This window comes from Rhamphochromis longiceps, linkage group LG4 (genome assembly GCF_057381845.1).
Source record: "Rhamphochromis longiceps isolate RC_006_pf linkage group LG4, R_longiceps_female_GT1.1, whole genome shotgun sequence".
In the NCBI taxonomy this organism is placed as follows: domain Eukaryota; kingdom Metazoa; phylum Chordata; class Actinopteri; order Cichliformes; family Cichlidae; genus Rhamphochromis; species Rhamphochromis longiceps.
In genome coordinates this window covers 414,972-429,165 of record NC_140560.1, presented here as the reverse complement: position 1 = coordinate 429,165, position 14,194 = coordinate 414,972, and the positions used below count along the sequence as shown (strand labels likewise).

The window sequence follows — 14,194 nt, the reverse complement described above, 5'->3', positions numbered from 1 at the left end:
TCTACTGATATTTACTGCTAGCTAGTTTATTGTGATGGTGCTTTTTTTTATTATGTTGCTCTTTGTTGTTTGGGGAGCTTGCAAAGAAAAGCGTCTGGACTTCATTAAGTTGCTTGAAGACGTTTCACCTCTCATCCGAGAAGCTTCTTCAGTTCTAAGGTCAAATGGTGGAGAGTCCCAGATATAAACCCAGTGAGAGTTCCCCCCCACAGAGGGACAAAAGGACCCCCTGATGATCCTCTAATCGCCTGAGCCAAGGTGGGAAACTGGGCGTGGGTCCCAATCAGCCAGAGTTTCGGGTGTGTTCATTGTGAAACCTGGCCCCACCTTATCATGCGAATTCCTGAGGTCAGATGGCCCAGGATGTGAGTGGGCGTTAAGGCGTCTGGGAAGGGATCTCAAAACTGGATTATAGATGGCAGAGAGTTGGTGTCGTAAACCCCCGCCTCTGTTCAAAGATGGTCGTTCACAGTGGACATAGATGGCTTCTTTCACTCCTCTTTCAAACCATCTGTCCTCTCTGTCCAAAATGTGAACATTGGCATCCTCGAAAGAGTGTCCTTTACGTGCGGCTATCCTAAATGGGCGTTCTTAAAGTCAGCAAAGAGGCACAGAAAAGAAGACCAGACACCAGCGAGGGAGGATAAGAAGGACAGACGCAACAACATTGTCATCCCCTATGTAGCCGGTGTATCAGAGAAACTCAGGAGAGTTTTCTCCAAGCATGACATCCCAGTGTATTTCAGACCCAGCAACACGCTCAGACAGAAACTGGTTCACCCGAAAGACAAAACGCCAAAACACATGTGGTGTATGCTGTACAGTGCAGCGAGGAATGCTCAGACCTCTACATTGGAGAGACCAAACAGCCACTTCACAAGCGCATGGCACAACATAGGAGAGCCACCTCCACAGGACAAGACTCAGCAGTTCATCTGCATCTTAAGGATAAAGGACACTCTTTCGAGGATGCCAATGTTCACATTTTGGACAGAGAGGACAGATGGTTTGAAAGAGGAGTGAAAGAAGCATCTATGTCCACTGTGAGCGACCATCTTTGAACAGAGGCGGGTGTTTACGACACCAACTCTCTGCCATCTATAATCCAGTTTTGAGATCCCTTCCCAGACGCCTTAACGCCCACTCACATCCTGGGCCATCTGACCTCAGGAATTCGCATGATAAGGTGGGGCCAGGTTTCACAATGAACACACCCGAAACTCTGGCTGATTGGGACCCACACCCAGTTTCCCACCTTGGCTCAGGCGATTAGAGGATCATCAGGGGGTCCTTTTGTCCCTCTGTGGGGGGTCACTCCCACTAGGTTTATATCTGGGACTCTCCACCATTTGACCTTAGAACTGAAGAAGCTTCTCGGATGAGAGGTTAATCGTCTTCGAGCAACTTAAAGAAGTCCAGACGCTTTTCTTTGCAAGCTCCTTTGACTACGATGACCTGGATGACTGAGAACCTTCACAGACTCTTTGTTGTTTGCTTTCTCTTCTGTTTTTTTTCTCCATACAGGTGACCCAGGTGTTTTGTTTTTTTTTGTTGTTTGTTTGTTTGTTTGTTTTCTTTCTTCCCCCCCTTCTCACCGTCTCTTCTCCCCTTTGGTTTTCTTTCTCTCCCTCTCTTTCTTTCATTCTTTCTCCCTGTCCTATCCCCCAGTCATGTCTGGGGGTTTGTAGGAACTGAAAATAAAATAAATTCATAATTATAATAAAGGTCAATCAAATGGACCAATATGGCAAGGCCATGATGATCCACTTGGTAAAATAAATCCGCTTGGCATCTTTCTTGGCCTTAAGACAACAATTCTGATGGCTAAAGATCCAAAAGGGACACAAAAAAAAAAAAGAGATTTACAGTTAACAAACAGTCAGGTGAGTAAACAACACTGAGACACTTGAGATTGACAACGTGCGGCACGGGTGAAAAGCTCAGAGCAAATCACACCGAACTGCAGTATTCGTTTATTTTCGGGTGGCTGTAGCTCAGGTGGCAGAGCAGGTCAGCCACTAATCAGAAGGTTGGTGGTTCGATCCCAGGCTGCCTCCTCGCTGCATGCCAAATATCCTTGGGCAAGATACTAACCCCGTGTTTGCCTACTGGTGGTGGTCAGAGGGCCCGGTGGCGCCAGTGTCCGGCAGCCTCGCCTCTGTCAGTGCGCCCCAGGGCAGCTGTGGCTACAATGTAGCTTGCCATCGCCAGTGTGTGAATGTGTGTGTGAATGGGTGAATGACTGAATGTAGTGTAAAGCGCTTTGGGGTCCTTAGGGACTAGAAAAGCACTATACAAATGCAGGCCATTTACCATTTACCATTTATAGGTTACATCGTCAATATGCAAATATAATCACATTTCCTGTTACGCAGGTCCTGATGCTGTCTGTGTGTGTGTGTGTGTGTGTCACAAAGTATGTGTGTTGCAAGTCAATTTCTAAGAACAATATAATGCAAGTCAACTTCTGCGGATATGTATTTCTGTACTGGTCTCTTGTCAGTGTCACAGGGTCAGCTTCCTGTTTCAACAGAAAACTGTCTGGTGAAATATGTATAACATAACTTTTGAAGCATAAGCAAATAAAACAATAAAAACTCCCTAACATCCCTCCCTGTTGTTACCGTATTTCACCACTTCAATCATACTTTATTATCAGCTAACAATCACTTGCTTATAACATTTTCAATTGTAGCATCATTCAGTATGTGAGAGTGTGTGTGTTCCTATACTAAATCTTCTTCGTCCGGTTCATTTTCTTGTGGCAGTCCAACATAGGTGATCACTGTGGCCTGTACCATTTTGCCAATCATTGATCTGATACAGGGTAGAATGCATGTTGAGAACATGCAAAGCAATAAAAGAAGAACTCCTATCAAGACAAGTCCTTTGATCACGAGGGTCTTCCAGCTGCCGCTCAGCAGGTCAGCCAGTCCTCTGTGTTCGTGACATAGTCTTGTTGCTGTGCATTACTCAGTTGTCGTAGCTTCTCCAGGGCGGTGGTCATGGTCAAGGAATGCACGTTATCTGGAATATAGGTGCAGCAAGTGGTGTTGAATAAGACACAGAGGCCCCCTCTCTCAGCGAGAATCATGTCCAGGGCGACTCTGTGTTGCATGACCACTATTCTGATCGCGTCGATTTCCTCATTCTGAGCCTTGTTTATCCATGTTGAGCTGTTCAGGAAAAGTCCAAATCGGTAGTCAAGAGTCTCGATCCTTAACATGTTTTTTCCATTCCCGATCCATGGGAAAAGTGAGTGCAGGACCTTCTGTCCGGTGGTCCACAACTTGAACTCCGCTGGCACATCACTGCCCCAGATTGGATCATGAGGTTGCACGTCATCAGTGCTCCTCCTGCGTCTTGGTTGGTCCTGATGGAATATTCTGAATGTGTGGTCTGACACTAAAATTGGGGCGCAGAGTCCGGTGCTGTTGGGTGGGATGGTGAAGTATGTCTTTGAGCCACATGCCCACGCTGTACCCTGCACCCAATATGTGCCATTCAGGAAGCTTATCCGTGCCTTTCTGTCCTGCGGCATCCGGAAAGTCTGGGAGCAGTTTTGGTTCATCCCCAGCTTTCTGTTGCCGTATGCGAAGGTGAAACACATTGGATGTTGTATTCCTGGTTCCCTCCTGACGTTAAAAGATTTTCCCTTGTCATTGGTCGCATTCAGGTGTACCCAGTATCGGTCATCACAGCTGTAGTTCCAGTCTGAGACCTCTGGTGCACAAGATACTACCTCATTAGGTTTATAGTTGATCAGTGTTCCATTACACCGTCGCAGGTCGATTTTTGTGACTTGTCTTTTTAACTCAAACTTGAAGGCGAAGATGTTTTCGGGGGAACATGTTCCGCTGGTGGCTTTGTAGAATATACATAGGGCTTCGGAAAGGCTGGGTGATTTTCCATATAGGGTGGCTTGCATTGCTGTTGTTGGGAGGTGAGAACAGACGTAGCAGCCATTGTGGTTGTCTTCTGTATGTACTCGGTTGTAGACGTACCGGTACCAGGCATTGTTCAGTCAGGGGTGGTTGTGCTCTTTGTCCATATCCTTTAGGTGTAAGTTGTCATATGACCATTTCTTCTGCAGGTGGTGCTGTGGGTCCTTGTCTGTCCAGGTGAGTATCAGTAGGCTCACTAGGAGCGCAATGCCAGTCATTATGAGGACAAGGTTCTTCATGATGACCAGGCACACCCGGGCTCCAGGTGAGTAGACCACTGGCGAGAAGACAAAAGGGCGGGATATACCCAAACAGCCCTTTCCTCCACCAGGGAACACCTAGGAGTCGGGGGAACCGGCGTCTATGCTTGTGTTGTCACTCACTTTTTTGCAGTGGCTTTGGTGGATCCAAGATGGTCTTTCTGCTATTTTGCAGGCAGTCGGTGTGCTGAGTAAGACCTGATATGGGCCTTCCCACCTTGGTGAACTCCAATTCTTTCTCTGGAGTACTTTGATCAGGATCCAATCACCTGGTTGCAACCTGCAAGACACTGGAGAAATATCGCTCGGCAGTTTATTGTTTAGCACAATCTCTTTATTAGTCATCCACTCTGCTAGGGTGGTTTCTCTTATAGACTTATTAATAGGCTCACTAGTGAGAGGCAGTGGAAAAAAGGGTCTCCCGTGAAGTGCTTAGAGAGGATATCTGACATTCCCCCCTTTCGACACACGTGCTGATCCGTGTGTCACTAATGCTGCTGTCTTGTGTAGGGATGTTGGCAGTACTGGTTTGCCATTACAGGTCAGTAAGTCATTGTGTAGTTCTGCTCCACACTTTAGCCATTTCTTTTGCTCTGCAATAGGTGCGGCTCTCTGTTCGTCTTCAAGTACATCAAGTGGTATCAGCTGTGAAGTTTCAGACATTAAAGTTTGTATTGGTTGCTGTGCGGCCTTCTTCGCGGCTTGGTCTGCGAAGTTATTGCCTTTAGTAATTTCTGAATTATCTTTCTTGGTGTGCAACGCATGTTGACTGTCAGTGTGAATATTTATATATTTCTATTTCTCGACCTTTGCGCAGCATGCACGTATGATAGCCGCTAGTTCTGCACTCTGTGCTGAAAAAGAGGAAGCTAAAGGTTTCGCTTCTAAAACAGTAGGCTGCAGTGTACTAAAAATGTCTGGTCGGGGTTTCATTTTTTCAGTTAGCTTCTGCATACAGCTGTGTTCGGCACCATCTACTTCCGCAGGAAGGAGAGTGCTTGTCACCGACAGGCAAAGCTAAAACTGTGCTTGTTTGCAGGGCAAGTTTTAAGACAATAAATGCTTTATCTGCCTCTGGTGTCCATTCTATTTCATCTTTCAGAGCTAAGTGTTTGCCATAGATCAGGTTTTGCAAAGGTTGGTCCAGCAGTGCATATTCAGGTATCCAACATCTGCAAAAGTTGCAGAGACCTAAATAACTCATCATTTGTTGTTTGGTGACAGGTTTTAATAATAATAATAATGGATACTTTATTGATCCCCATGGGGAAATTACTTGTTTTTCTCTGCATTTGACCCATTCACTCAGTGAAGCAGTGGGCAGCCCACTAAGCAGGCGCCCGGGGAGCAGTGTGTAGGGACGGTACCTTGCTCAGGGGTACCTCAGGGTAGCCGTTAAGTGGATTCGAACCGCCGACCTTCCGATCATGGGGGCGACCACTTTACCTACTGAGCTATCCCTGCCCCTAGGAGCGTTCTGTACAGCTACTCTTCTGCTGTCTAACAGCTGTCGGCCTTGTACTGTCAGTCTGTGGCCAAGGTACGCTACTTCTTGGCTCCACAATTGCAATTTATGCTGTGAGACTTTATGGCCTTGCTCTGCTAGATGTTGCAAAACTGTGTGTGTTTGCTTTGCAATCCGTCTGTGTGTAGCCTGTAATCAAAATATCATCAACGTATAGCAGGAATTTACCTGGGGCAGGAAGCGTGCAAAATGACATGGATTTTCTCAGAGCTTCTGCATAAAGAGTGGGGCTATTCTGGAATCCCTGAGGCAACCTTGTATAGGTATACTTCTGGTTGTCAAAAGTGAATCCAAATAGCTTTTGTGAGTCAAAATGTAGTGGTACAGAAAAGAAAGCATTTGATAGGTCTATTACAGAAAACCACTGTTCTTTTTGTATTTCTTGATTTAAAATGGTGTGTGGATTTGCCACCACAGGTGGGATTTGTTCTGTTATGTCATTTATTGCTCTAAGGTCATGTACTAGTCGATATTTCCCTGTGTTTGCTTTTTTCACTGGGAAAATCGGAGTATTACAGGTTGTTTCAGTTGTTTTTACTAAAATGCCTGCTTTTTCCATATCTGCAATTACTGGCCTGATCCCTGTTTTTGCTTCTGTGCTTAAGGGATATTGTGGTTTAACTGGCCTGTAGGTTGTGGTAGTTTTTACTACAACTGGATCTGCTAGATCTGACAACAGAGGGTTTGTGTTCAGAGCCTAGAAGTAATTGTTCTATGTTATACACGTCTGTGTTTCCATTGCTCTTTGCTTCTTCTTCTTTGTTTTTTTTTTTGTTCATTACGTTTATACCTGAGGCATTCCTAGATACCCCCTAGTTTTTCAAAGAATTCACACATCTTACATATTTCAACTTTGAAGTTAAAGTTTTCTTATTTTTATCTCTCTCTCTATATATATATATTTAAACTTTGAATTGCTCACAGTTTACAGCTCTAAAACTGGGCATTTGTAAATCATGTACGTGAATTTGCATATGTTGCTTTTGCAGTGTTTCAGACTCCTGCACAATTCTCCGCTTAAGCAGTCAGTTTTCTTTCCCAAATTTGCTAACCCAAATTTTAAGTTCCCACCTTATTAACAGCAATCCTTGTCCCCAGACACAAGTTAGGGCCCACTTGTCAGGTTTATGGAGACATGGCGCTGTGAACAATTCAACCAGAAACTTGCTTTGACATGTCCAGTCATGTTAACCTATAGGTTTCTTCCGACCGCTGCACCTGGAGAATTGGTCCAGGTCTGTTTTGTTCCTGAAGAAACACAACTAAGACATTTTCATTATTATCCTGAGTACTTAAACTACCCGTTTCCCTCTCTCTGGTCAGAAATACCAACTCATGTCATGTGTATAAGTGTAAGCAGGTCTTCATTACTTTTCCTATGCATGTTAATGTTCAGTGAGTGTAAGCTGCTTCCTTCATTGCCTCTGTATGTTATTATCAGGTTTAATTCATGCATCTTTTCACTGATGTCTTAATTCAAAACCATCTCACTTCTGATTCTTTCCAAAAATAATTTCACATGTAACAATTTGTGTATGTGTGTTTCCCCAGTCATTGATAGACAGCCCCCTGTGCTGTCCTCTATCCAGCTTCTGCTCTAAAAACAAATAAATAAAAATGTTTAACTCGCTCATTAGCTTAGTAGTGTCCACATATTTAAATCAGCTTCCCAATCTTGTAGCTTTAGCTGTCATATACATGGTTTAGCATATTGGTTGTTATTATAGATGTGCTCTATATCTCAGCAATATAGCAATTGTCTGCACTGAAGCACCGCAGCAATTTCCTAATGTTGTAAACCTCAACATCTGGCAATAAACCCATTCTGATTCTGATTCTGATTCTGATAGGTCTTCAAACATGTCAAGTAGTGCCTCTATGTACTGAAGTAGTTTGGATATTTTCTTTATTTTCTTCATCTCATATGCCATTATACTGAGTTCGAGCAAACCTTAAACTTGATGCAGACTACGTCATAACAATTGTCCATCTCACATCATAGTGACTAGGTGCCACTTATGATTAATATTATATTTTTATTAATATTATCATCTTTTTCTTTCCATATAATAACAACAGTATATTACAACATTTTATCAGTGTATATCACTATACTACTACTGAGCCAATTCAATAGTTTGGATCATCTTACTCAGCAAACAGATAATTTAGAATTCATCCAATCTGTACAAATTTGCTTTTCCTCTGAACAGGTTTGTGCCTACTTTTTAGACTGGCCTTCTGTTTGCCTCATCTCAGATCCAACCTTCAGTCACATTCATTCTCTCTGTTGCATGCCGAAACAAGCAGTTTATCATTATATTTATTTTTATATTTTATTTTGTATCCATCAAGGGCTTCGGGTGGGCTGCAGTCCCACCCTCACCCAGGCTGGAGACATTTACCTTTTCACACACTTTCCTTGGCTGAACAATGACACAGCCTTAATCTACCTTATGTATCTCTCTTTTTTATAGAAAAGGTTTTCATGTGAATGATTTCCTTTTATTTATTTTATACAATCTGGGCATGATCGTCATGCCAACTATATTTCATTATTTAGTTCTGTTTGTAAGGTTCCTCTTAAAATAGTTACTGCAGAGGGACTGCAAACCATTTGGTTTCGTTTTGTAGAAGATTTGTTTACAAGGTATTTTATTGAGTTAAATATACAGACAGACCCGTGAAGCTGTCACTGGCACGAAGAATGAGAGAAGTTATCAACAACAGGCTTCTACTTTCAAGCTATTCTTGAAAGCGGTTGTCGATTTTACGTGATGACGCACAACTGTTTCCTCATTCAGCCAGCACGTGAGCTATCAACGGTAAACAATTCAGTGGAGTAGTTCAGCCACCTTAATGTGCTGTTAAATCAACTTACTCCACCAACAAAACAGTAAAAACAGTTTATGCGCGCAAGATTTACGCTGGACAGTCTGAGTCTCTCTTTAGTATCTACCACTAGCCGTCTTTCAGGCGTGCTGCTAACCGTTACACGGCTTCCAGCCCTTTTTCAGGCGAGCGGGTAATTTGTCGGGCTTCCAGCCACTATTTCAGGCGAGCGGACAACTAATTCTATCAGGCTACCAACCTCTTACAGGTGAGCGGATAGTCAGTCTTTCTATAGACTTATGTTAGCGAATAGGTCACTTCCTATTTAATATACTTAGAGCAGACAGACTGTCCCAGCCGATTGTTTTACGCAAGGTGCGTCAAATGTGGAATAATCACCTGGCTTCGCTGTTGCCGGTCTGTCGGGCGTCTCTTTTCAAGCCCCAGCGCCGTGGGCCTGTATGACGTCGGCCAGGACCCGAATTTAGCGTCCCTGGACTTTCAACCCTTCCTGGAGGGTGCTCTGCAGAGACTTCAACGCAGGCTTGTCACGGAGTCGGGACTTGAGGAAGGATACCACTGTGAAATGGAGCATAATATTATTATTAATACCAGTCCATTAACGGCGTCGAAGGACCAATTAAATGTCAGAGATTTACAGTTAACAAACAGTCAGGTGAGTAAACAACACTGAGACACTTGAGATTGACAACGTGCGGCACGGGTGAAAAGCTCAGAGCAAATCACACCGAACTGCAGTATTCGTTTGTTTTTATAGGTTACATCGTCAATATGCAAATATAATCACATTTCCTGTTACGCAGGTCCTGATGCTGTCTGTGTGTGTGTGTGTGTGTGTGTGTGTGTGTGTGTGTGTCACAAAGTATGTGTGTTGCAAGTCAATTTCTAAGAATAATATAATGCAAGTCAACTTCTATGATATGTATTTCTGTACTGGTCTCTTGTCAGTGTCACAGGGTCAGCTTCCTGTTTCAACAGAAAACTGTCTGGTGAAATATGTATAACATAACTTTTGAAGCATAAGCAAATAAAACAATAAAAACTCCCTAACACCTCTTAAACTCATAGCAGCAGCTGGACTAAAAGCAAACAGAGAAGGTGGGGAAAACAGTCTCACTGAGAACAAAGTGGAGACGGTAATTGAACAAGTGCCTTCTTGTCCAACAGTAAAGGATGTGGAGATATTTCCACTGGGAACTTTAAAAGATGTTAAACGTTTCCAGACTGATGAGGAGGAGCCAACATCAAGTCAGGACAAAGATATAAAACTAGATGAACTTAGAGTAGGAAGAGTTTCACAGAAAGAAAATGTCAGAACTCCTAATCAAGTGAAAGAGTTTGTTGGACAGGTATCGTCGCCAGCCACAAAAGAAAAGAAGGTCAAGGTTACAACAGTTGTTACTCTACAGAAAGAAAACATTCAAGGATGTGCCAAAAGTCCCAAAGACATGAATGAAACCACCAAAGAAGCGCCAGAGAAGAAGTCTAATGTGATGGTAGTTGTAACTTTAGAAACCAGAGAAAAAGAGAGGACATCAGGTCCCCCAGTCCAGCAGAATACGTCACTGAGACCTGACCAGGAGTGTGTAACTTCAACCTCTGTTACAAAGCCTTCCCCATTGTCACCCATCTTAGATTGTAGTAGCAAGCAGGGGAACCGGGAACAAACAGTGCTAGTATCTGGTAACCAGCTGCAATACACAGAAGACGGAGGTAGCCTGAGCTGTGATGAGGCTGGTGAGGGACCGCCCCCTCCACCGCCTCAGATTTGTAAATATAGCCGTATAATCTCCAAGACCAGAGTCAGACCACAGTCCAAAGAGGAAACCTTAGCCGAAATGAATGGCTCTCAAATACAAACAGTATCTGGGGACACCGCTGGTGAGCCCACCTATGTAGGACATGAGAACCATGGTTTTGAGGACGGTAATGATCAGTTTGACAGAAAACCTATTATTGTTTTCTTGAACCAGCCCGTGGACTTTCAGTCGGCCTACAAGCGGCTGTCTACAATCTTTGAAAGCGAGGAAGATACTGGTGGGATTTTTTCTCCAGAGAGCATTTCAGATGAGGAAAAGACAAACCAGGAGGAAGAGGAGCAGGGTATTAGAAAAAGTGGTATCGCGAATATTAATATGGGATCACTCACGACAGGAGATGGTCAGAATCCTCCACAAATACAGCATGAAGGACCTTCAACAGATAAAAGCTCCGTTTATGAAAACCAGGGCCAGACTGAATCACCTTCACTTAAAAAAACTGAGACAAAAAGGAAATTCAAATTCAAGTTCCCTAAAAAAAGACTGACAGCATTTAGCCAGGCTATCAAAACAGGAAACAGGGGCAAACAAAACAGGGAAGAAGTTGTTGTTGATGAGGAGGAAGTAGCAGCATGTGGCACAACAGTCAAGGAGACAAAGAGCCAGTCAAATAAATCGCAGATGTTTAAAATTAATAAAATGGAACAAATGAAGTTGGACGAAAGCAATGCCTGCGGCAGAGACAATATCTTCTCTTATATTAATACCAGACATTCAGAGTCACATAACCGAGTAGAGGAGCTCTGCAAAAATGCGTTCGACTCTATAGACAGTCTCGAGAAGTCGATTAAACAGTTGGAAATCAGCGTGGAGAGTATAACTGCCCCATGTGACTCAGCTGACAAAGCTCAGCTTAAAAGAAAAGTCAAACAAGAACGAGAGAGAAGTCCGTCCAAAAGGTCAGCGACTCAGATCACTAAGGGTCCAAATCCATCTGAGAGTAAGAGAGCCAAACCCCAGACTGCACGCGACAGCGAAAGAAACAGGTCTGATATTCCTCTGCCCAGCTGTTTCACTTCAGTTTGCTGGGATGGTGGTGGGCACCGTTACCATCTACCTCTGTGTTCTTTGAATGTTTCTTTCACCAGCTTTGAATTCCTCTCACAGACAAATCTTCAAACTACCCAAAATTAACAAGACAACTGATGCATTTAATCACATATCCGATGGAAAGTTGTTTTCCTACCATAACCTAGGTTTTCTGAACACAAGTGTGGGTTCTGCATTGCTGTTTGCCTTTTTCTTCTTCGTGTGTGCCTTTCAGGGAAATTCTTTACTGCTGTTGCTGATGTTTGAAAAGGAAAACAGTACTATGTGAGAGGGTGATGTATTTAACTCATAGATGAACCTTAAAAATCCCGACTCTTCTACTGCTTTAGAAGAAGAAGAAGTCAAGATTTTTTCTACTTTAAATGACTCAGTCTTTTAAAACTACTTCAGTAGATACCAAAAATTAGTTATAATTCTTTTTACTTTAACCTGTTAAAGGCCAGTATGAATACATAGCTTCATTGCTTGTTTTTTTTATCGTAAAAACCAAAAAGAAAGAAAAAAATGGCAGCTCCCCTGAGATGGGTCAGTGATTGGCAGCAGCATTGATTTTCATGCATTTTTATTTTTTCTACAGTGTCATTAAATGTCCGATGTTATCTGTAATCTTGATTTATGCTTTGATCTAAAGCTCTTGACTGCTTCTAATAGAATCTTGTAAAAACATTCTGTATCTCCTACATGTTTTTCAGCAACACACAGTATAGTTTTTAGCTTTGACTAGTAAAAGGGCTATATAAATGTAGTTTATCCACCATTGTCTCATACTAACCTTTTGTTTACTTTTGTAAATGGCAGACCTCCAGCAGCACCTCCAGCTCTTCTGCTCTGCGATCTCATGCCAAATCTCACCGTGCCTCTGGATCACCAGAAAAGACTCCTAAGGGCCAGCAGCAGTTCACCCAGAAACAGGCCAGCCAGGTAAATGAAGTTTGAGGACACCTGAGGTTAACAGCTCTGAGTCATCGTAGACTAAAGAGGAGTTCATCTAATGTTTGAAGGATTTGTATTCTCGTTTGGTGTTTTTTTGTTTGGTTTTTTGTGTCAACCATCATTATATTCTTCTACAGTTGCACCTCGCAGTGCAAAAACATAAATTATAGTTTTATAATAAATATACTGAAGCTTCAATTCAATTCAGTTGTCTCTAACTCAAGTCAATAAACCTATACTTGTAACTATATGGGACAAGAGTCAATATAACTGTGCTATTAGAAAAGCAGAAACCATGCTCTACATGATAGAAATGTAAGCACTGCATGACTCTGGTGCTGTTTCAACCACATCTATCTACCTACCAACTGTGTGTGTAGAGAGAGAGTCCACAAAGTGGTCCAAATGGAGCAGGATAGCTGGGTGCTGTGTAATAATGGACAAGGAAATTACCTTAAATTGAGTTTGATGTTTTGATTGCACTTGTGTGTGTTCTGCAGTGGATTTTTGTCCTGTTCTTCTTTTTTCAGATGTGCGTCGTCCTAAAGTTTCTAGATGTACCCTGTACTGTCAAGATACACTCCCTGTATACATTAGAGATTTAGTGACATCTCCTATATCGAAATTAAACATGTAATGTCTTGAAACTAGACAAATTTGACACTGAAGTTTCTACATCAGTGAGTGAACCTTGACCTGCATGTAAACTGTACAACTATCCTTCATCTGGCAGTGAGTTTTTCTGAGTTCAAAACTCCATTTCTTTAGACGCAAACACATCAGGATTCATCATTTACAGAAATTAATAATTCTGTGGAAACATCTGCCACTGATTCACTTCATGTTTATGGCATGAAGAGGTTTCCCATCCTTTAAGCACTGCATGGATGTTTTACCATTCTTGTTTAGTGATGCATTGAAAAAGGGCTGCAGCTATTGATTATTTTAGTAATCAAATAATCTATTGATCATTCCATTGATTAATCCGATAGGAAATACTTTTGTATGTACTTAATGAGAAATAATAAATATTCAAAAGAGAAAAAACACAGGTCTTTCAAATAAACTGCTCATTGGTTTCTATTCTAGCCTATTCTGCATAAATCTACGGTGGCCCCTAGAGACAAAACACTTACAAACTCCAAAACAGAGTGATTTATAAACACATGGTGTGTGAAAAGGGGTGAGAAAAGGAGAAACGCTCAGTGAATCACTAGAAGCCCCCAGCAACTGGTCTACTGCAGCATAACTGATCCAGCTTTGTCATAAGCTTTGTCAAAAAGGAGCCTAATCTTAAAAGTAGAGATAGTGTCTGTCTCCTGTATCCAAACTGGAAGCTGGTTCCATAAAAGATGGACCTGAAAACTGAAGGCTCTGCCTCCCATTCCACTTTTAAATATATCAAGTGATGTTCTCCTGTTGTGTGCATGTCACTGCCACTGATTTGTTGTAACCCACGGTGTGTGTTTGCAGGCTGTCAGCAGAAGCAGTAAAGCATTGTGTTGTTGCTTTGCGTGCTTCCCTAATTAAAGCCTAGCTCGAGGAATCACCCATCTGTCCACTTCTCACTGCCCTGATGACCTCCAAACCTGTCCTCTTCCTGCTCCTCCACTGCTTCTTCACCTTCAGCCTTCTCTGCCTCCTTCAGATGTGCCTACCTGTCGTTCCTGAACTCTTTGCTGAAAAACTCCTTCAGTTTGTCCATCAGGCTCTTCACCTTGATCCCCCTCTCTGTCCTCTTCATTTCCTTCCATTTCCTTGTCCTCACAAAACTTTTATCCCATCTCTGAATCTGAGTCATCTCCTCCC

The 14,194-nt window shown here is 42.7% G+C and overlaps 1 protein-coding gene and 1 pseudogene across 1 annotated transcript in view; both read right to left on the bottom strand.

Moving 5' to 3' along the window:
• Positions 1 to 14,194, bottom strand: part of LOC146670722 (protein NLRC3-like) — a 261,535-nt gene that overhangs the window by 191,716 nt on the left and 55,625 nt on the right. The window lies entirely within an intron of this gene.
• Positions 2,918 to 4,482, bottom strand: LOC146670723 (uncharacterized; annotated as a pseudogene).